The 12114-nt window shown below is 41.7% G+C and overlaps 1 protein-coding gene across 1 annotated transcript in view; it reads left to right on the top strand.

The window, feature by feature from the left end:
• The window catches only part of LOC308165073 (uncharacterized protein), a gene marked incomplete at both ends in the record, with an annotated part of 202992 nt that overhangs the window by 119014 nt on the left and 71864 nt on the right, over window positions 1–12114 (top strand). The gene's annotated exons all lie outside the window — the stretch shown is intronic.

Genomic DNA, 12114 nt, shown 5'->3' with positions numbered 1-12114 from the left:
TCAGTTATTGGTAGATAGGAAAGGTTTTTTACAATTACTCGCTTACATTTAATAAGATAATTTTCGCTGCTCTCTGTAAAGCGCATTGGGTCACTTTTGTGAGAAATGCGCTATAGAAATAAAATGTGATTTGATATCAATCAATCAAACTTTATTTATGTTCTATAGCACAAATCATGCATTGAATGTAACTCCAAGTGCAGTATTTACTAAACCACAATATAATAAAACAAGAGCTATACGGATCAAGAGTGTTTGTGCACAGCGCCACTGTGTGTGAAGGCGCTACTGAAAGTGATGACAGAACGCATGTCTCAGAAGATACGCGGTCACTTAGTGGCGCAAAGGTAGTTCTGTATTTATCTCTATCTGTATTAGTACATTTATTTTGAAAGCTCTATTTTGACAGCTCTACCATGGGCACTTTTATTTTGATGGGGCATTCTTTGTTGATTGACTTACGACAGTTCAGGACGAGTCAGTCTCGCGGCATGTGGTTTTTATGAAAAGCTTTAAGTATGTTCACTGCATAATTCTAAGTCTAATATTTCAGTGATTATTGAGCAGTATTCAAATATTTAAATACATTGAGCAGCAGCTGAAACTTTGTCTAAGAACCAAGATATTGAGAAAGCAGTTCATTCAATGAAGACGCTGTTCCAAGAGATGATCTTCCGTGCAGGCGTGCACCCTGGATCAGCGGAGCTGGTGTGTTAAGTGTTCATGTGTTTTCATGTATGGTGTAGCTTACAAAAGTCTGCCTTTCCACTTATATTTGTGAAACTAAGCAGCCTAAATGTGTTGCGACTGTGCTTACGGTGTTTTAATGGTGTTCGACATGTGTATTGTAGCAGTAGGGCTCAATTATTTGAAATTGGCGCTCTTTCTGTCTTTTTTTTTTTTTTACCTTTTCGGTTAACCGGAAAACCGCGGTTTTAGTCTTTGACGGTTTTTCGGTTTCAATAATTGGAAACCGTCCATCCCTAACACACACAAACACACACACACACACACACACACACACACACACATTTGCCAGTCTGCATAGGGAGCCATAGCACAAACCCTCCCTCTCTCTCTCCCCCCCCCCCCCTCTCTCTCTCTCTCTCTCTCTCTCTCTCTCTCTTACACACACACACACACACACACACACACACACACACACACACACACACACACCTCAATGTCTCTCACTCACACACTGACAGCCAGTCTGCAGTACCATAGCCAACTACTGATCCAACAAACAGAAAAGTAAACCAGATACAAAACAGGTAGTTCCCTAGTTTGAAAGGAGGAAATAAATGCATTTCTCTACCTTAGTGGGAGACCTGGCACTGGGAGGAGGCAGCTAGTTTCTAGTAGTCAGGGCTGTAGGAGCTGGTTGCAAGGTGTAGGCAGGCTGCAAGGTGTCATCAGCCACTGTGGATCTGTCATCGAAAAGGCAATCTGCAGCCTCGAGAAACGCTTTTTTCACAATTTCGCCGTCTTTGAATGACTTCTTGTGTTTAACAAGAACGTGACTGACGCGATAAGAAGCTATCGTTACAGCCGTACGTTTTCGCTCTTTTGCCACATTTCCCTTCTAACAGCCATCGTAGATCTGCAGATCAGACAGACGCACTTCCAATATCACATCGTGTAAAAGTCCTCCTCCCATTCTGGATGGAAGTTGTACGTTATTGGTTTCTTACTTGGTCCAGCTTCCCCACTCATTTGTATACCCTTTCTTTAGTAGTAAATAGTAGAAATTGGAAGGCTAACTAGTTAATTAGTCTCGCCGGTATTTAGTATTTTGTAGTTGGCGCTGTTGACTGCGCATGCGTGGTGAACCGTGTGTTAGGTGAAAAGATCAGATCGCAGACTGGCTTACCTGTACGTCAATCAAGTGGCAAAAGCCATAGTGAGGATGGATGATAGGCGAACTTTTTTTTTGTTGTTGTTCAATGCCATGCGATCTACCCATACTACCTTTGCGATCGACCGGTCGATCGCGATCGACGTATTGGGCACCCCTGAGCTACATGAACCTGATCCAGATAACCTCTGAACAAGTAGGTGAAGGTAATAATAAATAAGGACCCATCCCTAATACACAATTAACACCATAGAGCAATAATGTACAATAAATACAATTATAATATTCATGAACTTACCATCCAACTCACTATCTGTCTCCGGTAAAACCTCTCCTCCCTCCTCTTCTTTCACCATCACATCTTTCTCTTCCACTTCCTCTTCTTCCATTTCTTCTTTCACCACCACCATTGTTTTTTCATACACTTCCTCTCTTCCTTCCTCCTCTTCTTTCACCATAATTTCTTCTTCTTCCTCTTTCACTACCACATTATGTTCCAGTGTTTGACTGCAGTCCTCCAACTTCACTGCCACCATCTCTGGACCCTGCTGTGAACCCAGGGACTCTGTGGACTTGGCTTCAGACATGGTAGCTGGGCTGTGAGGAGATGGATCTGTGTAATGTAAACAAAGGAAGAGCCACACATAGTGGAGAGTTAATTTCACAACCATTCAGATTAACAAACACCTAACAACAGATAGGACAGATGCACTACTATGAATTGTTATTGTAAAGCGTCTTTCACATTGGCTGGTCTGCATCCTGATTCTCTACCCCTCTGGCTGAATGGTGCACTCTACACTCCCCCTCATGGACTTAAATGGAATAGACTGGTCTAAGCAACATGGTGGAGTCTCATGCTTGCACCAATCCAATGCTTTTGAATGCACAGGGGGTTCATGAACAAGTGCACCATTCTGACAGCGGGTAGATAATCAGACCCAATATGGGAGACTGAGCAGGTGAAGGCGGTGTTTATTCAGTAGCAGTCGCGCTACCCGGTCACGGCTTTTCACTGTGATGGCACCCTGCTGGTGGAACGAGCTGCCCACTTCTGTCAGGACTGCAGAGTCACTCCCTATCTTCCGCCGTAGACTAAGGCTACACCTTAACTGAGATCTCTACATCCCCTCTACCTCCCTGTACAGTTTCTCTACTGTAAATAATAATAAAATAAATAAATAAATAAATCCTTCTTCTAGCATTCTAACTTAGATTACATAGATTAGGCTACTTTTTCTTGCTATGACTGATGGATAGATGATTCACTAACTCAGTGTTTCCCCTACCATTGCCTTGGGCCGCCCCCCCAACGGGACCTCCCGCCCCCGCAAGAAAAATGTTCAATGTCAATTTGGTTCCTTTTTTTTTTATATAATAATATTTGTGACAGGGCATGGTTAAAAAGTCCTCAACTAGGGCAAAATCTTTTTTCTGTTTTTTTCGGATTATGAAAGGGTAGATTGTAAGCTTTAAAATGATGTGTCATACATTGAAATCTGAAACAAGTTGAAGAAGTCATGGATAGTTTAATGGTGATACCCCCTGAACCACCGTACTGAGATATCTAGCCTCAAACTTCTTCAGAGACGTTTTTCACAGAGGTAATGGGTGGGAACAATAGCTGGTTAACTCCACCCTAATCACTCCCTCAAGACAACCACACCCTCAAGACAACCACTCCCCCATTACACTACCTGTCATTACCTACCTGTCATCTGTCAGTGGGGTTGTCAGCTAACCCTCAGGAAGCAAAATTACAGGGCTGACACGTTTAAATAGCTAAATAATAATAATAATAATAATAATTCAAGATTCATGATTCATCATCATTTTATTGCCATGTGTGCCAAAAGTTTATTACGTCCCATTACAAGTACAAGAGAGTAAAATTCATGACAATGGAAAAAATTAGGCAAGATACAATTGAGCAATACAATAATTAATAATTTTAACAATGGTAAAAAATAATAATGTTGTCCGTGTGCATGCATTTATCATTATAGTCCATAAAGCATCTAGTGGGACTTCGGCGTAGTTCCTTCCCATCCCATCTGGGCATCAAAGCTGTAATAAAAAAAGAAGACAGTACATTTCAAATGATGCCCACTGTTACCAACACCACTTTTACGAAATAGCCTACTACTATCTTCATAAAATAGAATTGCTTATTCAATGACAATGACAAATACCTGAAGTGCTGGTGACTCTCATCAAGGTGTCATCTCTCAGAACCTCTCACCTCCTCATTCTGTAACACAAATTTCAGGTCAGAGGTGTGGACACTTCTCTAGTGTAGGTTTTCCATAGACTCAGTGTACTGTACTTGTACTGAAGTAGGCTAGTGAAATCATTTCAATTCACAGTATTATTCTACAGCAAATCTACATATCAATGAATTAATCATTCTTTTTGATTCCACATAACATTACCAGGGTTTTTCCTGGCTCAAAATGAGGCGGAGGTGGTACCAGTGGTGTTTGACATCGGGGGGGACCCATGAAGCGGGGCTGTCTGGGGGTCCTTAAACGAGCATCAAACACTTAATTTCTTGCATTCCGGTGAATTGATATGCACCAATTTGTGACCTTTCTGCATCAACTTGTGGTGGAAATGTCATTATTTATGTAAAGGAAAACACAATATTCAGGCACCAGATGACCAATCAAAATATGATGTAATATAATGCAATATAAGGCTCTCAGGCATTCTGTACTTTCAAATATGTATTCTCCTTGAGCAGTCAATATCAACTATCAGCTTTTTCGCTAGCAAAAACGAAAGCTAACTTATTTGCGGAACAGTGCCCCCGCCACCACGTCGGCGCAGTGCCATAATTGCAGTTAGAAATGACAGAAATCCACCCTAGAAAATACGACTGTCAGAGTTTTGTCGAGAGCTGGAGGCGGCTAAAATATGACGGAGGCGGCCGCCTCAAAATTCTTTATGCAGGAAAAACCCTGATTACCGTTCATTACAAAAGCATTTACTTTTTCTATAATCTATTACATCTCTAACAAAGCTAGCTAGCTAGCTAACAAGCTAACACTTGTTTGGCTAGCTGGTACACACACACACACACGCACACTAAAATGGTGAATGAAACATACTGTACAGTATGTTGCATGTTTAGTAGGTCTGCAACAAATGTATTTATTCATTATGTTTTATCTTTGACAACGTATTTCTTCCTCCCACCATCTCATTAGTTTTGTAGAGGGGTGGCATAATTGTGGTGAGTAGTTTCAGTGGTCTGATAACTGATGCTAACAACGGGGCTATCTACCTTACTCACAAAACAACAAATAACTGTTTGGCTATCCTAAGTAAACAACACAAAATAGTATACAACACATGTAACTCACTAAAACTTACCCAAGAACACAGCAGAAGGTCTGTCTGTAGACGACTGTCCCATGAAAGTGAAGTGGAGATCAATGTCTGAAATTCCGTTGTCATCTGTCATCGTCAGATTCGGAGTTTGGAGTTCCCGTTCGGAGTTCCCATTATGTATAGTCCAATATGAAGGAGTTCATTAATTGCCCACTGTCGATATTTCTGCCTGCTTATGAAATTCTGTTGATAGCATTAGCGAGAGCTTGAGCCTACATCTTAAACTTAAACTTAAACGTAAACTTGTCAACAAACACAGGTGGCTCCTTGACATACAGCTGGGGTGGGCGTGGCTACACACACTGTCACACTAATACCCCCCACCCGACTTTGCTAACTAAATGTAGGTATTTAGTGAATGTAAAACTGTTGAATATGATATCGAGTGGGTTCTTCATCGCTTCGTTTGTCGTCCTATGCCAAAAACCGTAAAACACATTTTTTCACAACAAGACTTGTTTGGCTCGATTGCGAGGTTTCACAATGGCCGAGATGGGGACCTTTTAATCAAAACCTGTCACATTTTTCTCCCAGTTGTATATGGCCGAAATATGTTTATTATGTGGTCGAAATATGTTTATTCTGTGTCATTTGCCTAATTTATGTGCACCCTCATTTAATATGTTTCTCCTCTGTGCGTGTTGCTGCCAAATAATTATTATTTTCTGAAATCATTCTAGCCCAATTACAGTCATGATGTTACACACTCCGGTCCAGTAGCCTACATACACGCACCTCGTTGGTCCGCAAGTAGTCTCGCGCTTCGCTTGGAGAATAATTGTTTAGCGCGCGAGTGTGTGTGTGAGAGAGAGAGATAAGGCAAGGAGGGCTTTTTACGCCATCAAAAGGAACATCAAGTTAGACATCCCTATTCAAATCTGGCTCAAATTATTGGACTCCGTTATAGAACCCATTTCACTCTTTGGTTGCGAGGTCTGGGGTCCACCTGCCAACCAAGATTTTGCAAAATGGGACAAACACCAAATTGAGACTCTGCATGCAGAGTTCTGCAAATCCATTCTTCGTATCCAACGTAAAACACCAAATAACGCATGCAGAGCAGAATTAGGACGATACCCACTAATTATAAAAATTCAAAAGAGAGCGTTTACATTTTACAACCACCTAAAAGAAAGTCACCCTGACACGCTCCACAACAAAGCCCTTACCCACAGAGAGACTCTAGGGAGATGCCCCCTCAGCCAGCTAGTTCTGGGACTCTCACAGTCACAAGCAGAGCCACCTATTAGACTAAACCAAATTATAAGAAAACAAAAAGAAAACTACCTGACACATTGGCAAGAATCAACCAAAAACCAGAGCAAATTGGAATGCTATTTGGTCCTAAACAGAAAATACACAGTGGCAGAATAGCTGAGTACTGTGACAGACCCAAAGCTAAGGAAATCTTTGACTATGTACAGACTCAGTGAACACAACCTGGCCATCGAGAAAGGCCGCCATAGGCAGACCTGGCTCCCCAGACCAGACAGACTGTGCTACCACTGCACACAAAACCAGGTGGAAACAGAGCTGCGCTTCTTAACTACCTGCCAGCTGTACAAGGACATCAGGGACACATACTTCCCACTGATCACCAACATCCAGGGAGACTTTGAGGACTTGACCAATGTCGAAAGGCTACCATATCTGCTGGGTGAGGTACAGCAATGTGCAAACACAGCAGCAAGATTTGTTAGCTGCTGTGATAGAAAAAGGCAATCAAATGGGCTAAAACCACCATAAGAATTGAAATAAGTTTTCATTTATGTAATCTATTTGTAATCTATTTATTTGTAATCTAGTATGTAATCTAATTATTTATTCTAGTATGTACATTACATTCTTTTTGTTTTAGTTTTTTTTTATCTTCACACTTCACATGCTTTGGCAATGTAAATGTAGTTTCCCATGCCAATAAAGCCCTTTGAAATTGAAATTGAATTGAGAGAGAGAGAGTGTGTGTGTGAGAGAGAGAGAGACAGAGAGAGAGAGAGAGAGAGACAGAGAGACAGAGAGAGAGAGTGTGTGTGTGAGAGAGAGAGACAGAGAGAGACAGAGAGAGAGAGAGAGAGAGACAGAGAGAGAGAGAGAGAGACAGAGAGAGAGACAGAGAGAGAGAGAGAGAGAGAGACAGAGAGAGACAGAGAGAGACAGAGAGAGAGAGACAGACAGATGAAGTAAGAAGTCAGCAGATGAAAGTAAGCAAAGTAAGTAACCGTAGCAAATATAATTTCTGACAGAAAACATTGGTTCAAATTGTTCGTTATTATTGTGACTTAACTAGAAAGTGTCTGATTGTAGTTCCATGGTGACTAGAAAGTGTCTAGTTCCATTGTGTGAATAGTGTTAACGAACTAGCAAGCTAGCTAGCTCAGAGGTGATTAGTAATAATAGATGGTAGTAGTAATAGTACAATATGTCTTATTCTGCTAGAATTGGGCTTTATGGTAATAAAATACAATAAAAAAGTGGATTGAAGCATTGGAACAAACCCTCACTCATTGGAAATGTCTGTTTTTCCATAGATGGACATACAATTGTTTTTCAGGTGAGAGAGTCAAGTCAAAATGACATTATCTGACTGCATTGCCCACAGCAACCCAATATACAATATGGATCAATTTATACCTCTTATTAGATTATACATATTCTGGTTGTTATGTTTGCCTTTCGGTGGACAGCAAAAGAGGGAGAGAGGAGGATAGAGAGGGAAAGGAGGAGGAGAGAGAGCAGGATGGAGTCAGCACACCAAAGAGAGACAGCAAGAACCAGGTGAGAAAGTGGACAGGTAGTCAAGACCACAAGTAGCCTTGAGAACCGATGGTTCTGGTGCAGCACCCTCAGCACCCCCCTTCATTACTTGTAATAGGATGTAATAAACGTTTGACATACATGGCAATAAAAAAACATGAATCTTGAATTAGCAAAACATTTTTGCTATTTAAACATGTCAGCAATGCATGTCATCACTGACAGATGACAGGTAGATAATGAAAGGTAGTAAAAAAACTGGAAAATGATGTTGCCAACTTGCCAGACTTGCAGACTTTTTAACCAGACCCTGTCACATATGTTTGTGTGTGATTGTCAGTGCAAAGAGGGAGAGAGGAGGATGGAGATGACACACAGAGAGAGAGAGAGAGAGAGAGAGAGAGAGAGAGAGAGAGAGAGAGAGAGAGAGAGAGAGAGAGAGTGAGTGAGCAAGAGCAGGAAGAACCAGGTGAGAAAGTGGACAGATAGTGAAGTCAAGATTGTTATAGTGTCAAAACAGTAAAACAATTAATACAAAATAAGTGATGGCTTTGTGGCTCAACAATAAAGTCTATAAATTATCATATTTGTTCTAGTCACATAATTGATATTATGATATTACAGAGATAACTTGTTCTGTTACTAATCTGTTACACTAATTGTGTGGGGGGGGGGGGGGAGAAATTAACATTTCACAACAGGGGGGGGGGGGGGGGGCGAGCGGGGGTGAGGAGAAATTAACATTTCACAACGGGGGGGGGGGGGGGTGGAGGATCCATGCCACCCTCCCAAGGCAGCAAACCTAGGGGAAACACTGCTAACTACAAACATTTAAATGTAAATGCTTCATATGCATTGCACTTGGACCCCCCGACTGCATGCCCTGGCTGGGTAGGTGGCACACAGGTGGCATTAGTTTATGAATCGTCTGTATAAAAGGGTATGAGGCTCCGGGCCTACGGTGTAGATGTTACGCAGAAGTATAAATTGGGCTGAGCGGACCTAACCACTGTACGTATGTGGGGTCCAGGGGTCTCGGGCTAGTGACCGCCTGATGTATAAACATAAAAGCTACATTTGATAAGTAAGTAAGCTAGCTAAGTAAGTAAGCCAGCTAGCTATGATTGGAAACAACGTAGCATCCAGTTATGGAATTATATGCATCACTACTTTGGCTGATGTGATGTGGGTTAACTAGCCAACTCCGCAACATTAGCAGTTATAATTACGTGTGAAATTAGCATGCTAGCAGGTGTTTTAATATAAAATGGCCATGCCAACATGAAGCTATAGCTGACTAGTGAGCCTGCATCAACCTTCCTACTGTTCAAGTGCAAGACCTTATAGACCTTAAATAAGCTACTTCAACACCTCCATATAGACCTTAAATAAGCTACTTCAACACCGCCATATAGACCTTAAATAAGCTACTTCAACAGGGCTAACAGGGCCGTACTGATACACACGAAGATGCAATCTGACGATCTGCTATATGAACTTGCCTCTGCCCAGTTAAAGTTATTCTAGCTAATATATTCGTTCTTCTTACCTGCAATGCGATGCTTCATATATTCAACCTCTGGGAGTATCGAACTGCATAGGTTGTATAAGGAGAATCTAATCAATCATTGATAATATAGAATGAAAACGCTGCTGAGATCATTGAGCGACAATCACACAAACATTGTCGTTTTCTGATGACATCATCACTGGGCGTTTTCTGATGACATCACTACTGGGCGTTCGCTTAGTTCAGATTGTTTCTTTCTTTGAAGGATAGTGTACATACATACACACTGCTCTCTCACCTGGACAAGAAGGGCACCTACGTGAGAATGCTGTTTATTGCCTACATTTACATTTACATGTTTTGCGTTCAGCAGACGCCTTTATCCAAAGCGACTGACAACAAATACGTTTGTCTGAGTAAGTGACTCGTCTATACTATCAGTCATTGTACAGTATAGTATAGTGGATAGTGTACATAGCCTTTATTTATGTAAACCAGCTCCTTCCCTTCTTGTGTTTTTTTTTCTTTCCTAACACCAGGGGAGCCACCCCTCCTAAATTTCGTTGTTTGGTACCTGTACTATAGCAATGACAATAAAGACCATTCATTCATTCATTCATTGTAAGAAAAAGTAATCTACAGTATTTTTTAGGACCAGGGGCCACTGGCAGTCATAATGCTATAGAAGAAGGTTCTAGAAGTGTGTGTGAAGGTTCTAGAAGGTTCACCCACGGCTGTGTGGCCACACACAGCTCCAAGACCATTATCAAGTCTGCTGAGGACACCACCGACCGTGGTTGATGTCATCAGCAGCCAACAGTGACGAGGCGGGGGCCTACGAGGAGGAGTTTAAACTTTAAACGTCCTGGCAGACTGGTGACAGGATAATAATCTGTCTGAACGTCCTTCAGCAAAACCAAGGAGCTGATGGTGGACCGTCCCGTCTGTCTGCATCTCCACCTGGTATGGCAGCTGCAACGCACATGACTGTACAACCCTGCAGAGTGGTGTCCAGGGCCCAGTCCATCCCAGCCGTCTAGTCTGAGAGATGTAAGAGGAAGGCCAGGAAGGGGAAGATGGTCCTGTGGACCAGGGGCCACTGGCAGTCATAATGCTATAGAAGAAGGTTCTAGAAGTGTGTGTGAAGGTTCTAGAAGGTTCACCCACGGCTGTGTGGCCACACACAGCTCCAAGACCATTATCAAGTCTGCTGAGGACACCACCGACCGTGGTTGATGTCATCAGCAGCCAACAGTGACGAGGCGGGGGCCTACGAGGAGGAGTTTAAACTTTAAACGTCCTGGCAGACTGGTGACAGGATAATAATCTGTCTGAACGTCCTTCAGCAAAACCAAGGAGCTGATGGTGGACCGTCCCGTCTGTCTGCATCTCCACCTGGTATGTCAGCTGCAACGCACATGACTGTACAACCCTGCAGAGTGGTGTCCAGGGCCCAGTCCATCCCAGCCGTCTAGTCTGAGAGATGTAAGAGGAAGGCCAGGAAGGGGAAGATGGTCCTGTTCTCTCTGCTTCCATCTGGCAGACAGCACTGAAGCTTCTGGTCCCAGACCAACAGGTTTCAGAATATCTTCTATATGTTACGGTACTCTGTACACTAGCTCTCCTTTACGTTTTAGAGTTTAATATGTATATTAAAGTTAATCATTTTAACATTAATATATCATTAATATACATATTACCGTCTAAAATGTAAAGGAGCACTAGTAAAGTACACACACGAATGTACATATTATGTATATTAACTGATATATGATTCACTTACTTGGACAAATGTACTTGTTGTAAGTCACTTTAAGAGACTTACAAGCACATCTGTCTAAAGTAAGTGAATCATCTCTGTGATCATAAGGAAAAATCTGTTATGAGCAGGTGCCGTTGACAGTCATAATGCTAGAAGTTATTTCTTTATTATTAAGAGTAGAAGAACTAGACAGAGGTCTTCAGGAGGGAGGATGACTGCTGCTGTAATAATCCTGTATGTTCTGATTATTTCTACTCTTTTATTATTGTCAGTTTATGTATTATTCTTGTTACATTTTTTATTATAGAGCTGCTCTGCCTCCGGTATTTCGTTGAATTGTATTCAATGTAATGACAAATAAACACAACTTAAATTCCGTTGTTCATTGCATCTCTGAACATCGATAAGAATTGGCCATGTATGTGTTAAGTATATGTTCATGAAATGTAAAGTGACTGCCCAGATCTGAGAACAGTTGAAGCTGGATATTCAAAATAACGTTTAAGACAGCCTTTTCACCTTGCGTTTGGTGCCTTTTTCCTTCAATGTTTTTTCATTTTGTTCATCCATGTCTGTCCATTTAATTGTATTGGTCCAAAATCCACCATTAACACATGATAATGTGTCCAACTATCAATTCTCAGTCCAAGTTACAGTTTATGTCTAAGATTTCACACATCACCATAAACTGTACAGTGCACATAAATGCAATGGGTTTTAGTAGGCAGTATCCATAGCAATGGGGTCAGTATCGGATACCTTGTTTTGTTTCTGCTTTTGGACAGGAGAACGCCTTCTAGGGGTGGGCATCGACGATCGATAATTGATCGATAAGGA

The sequence above is a fragment of the Nansenia antarctica genome (genome assembly GCF_963989245.1).
Source record: "Nansenia antarctica genome assembly, chromosome: 9".
Taxonomy (NCBI): domain Eukaryota; kingdom Metazoa; phylum Chordata; class Actinopteri; order Argentiniformes; family Microstomatidae; genus Nansenia; species Nansenia antarctica.
This window is presented reverse-complemented; position numbering and strand designations above follow the sequence as displayed.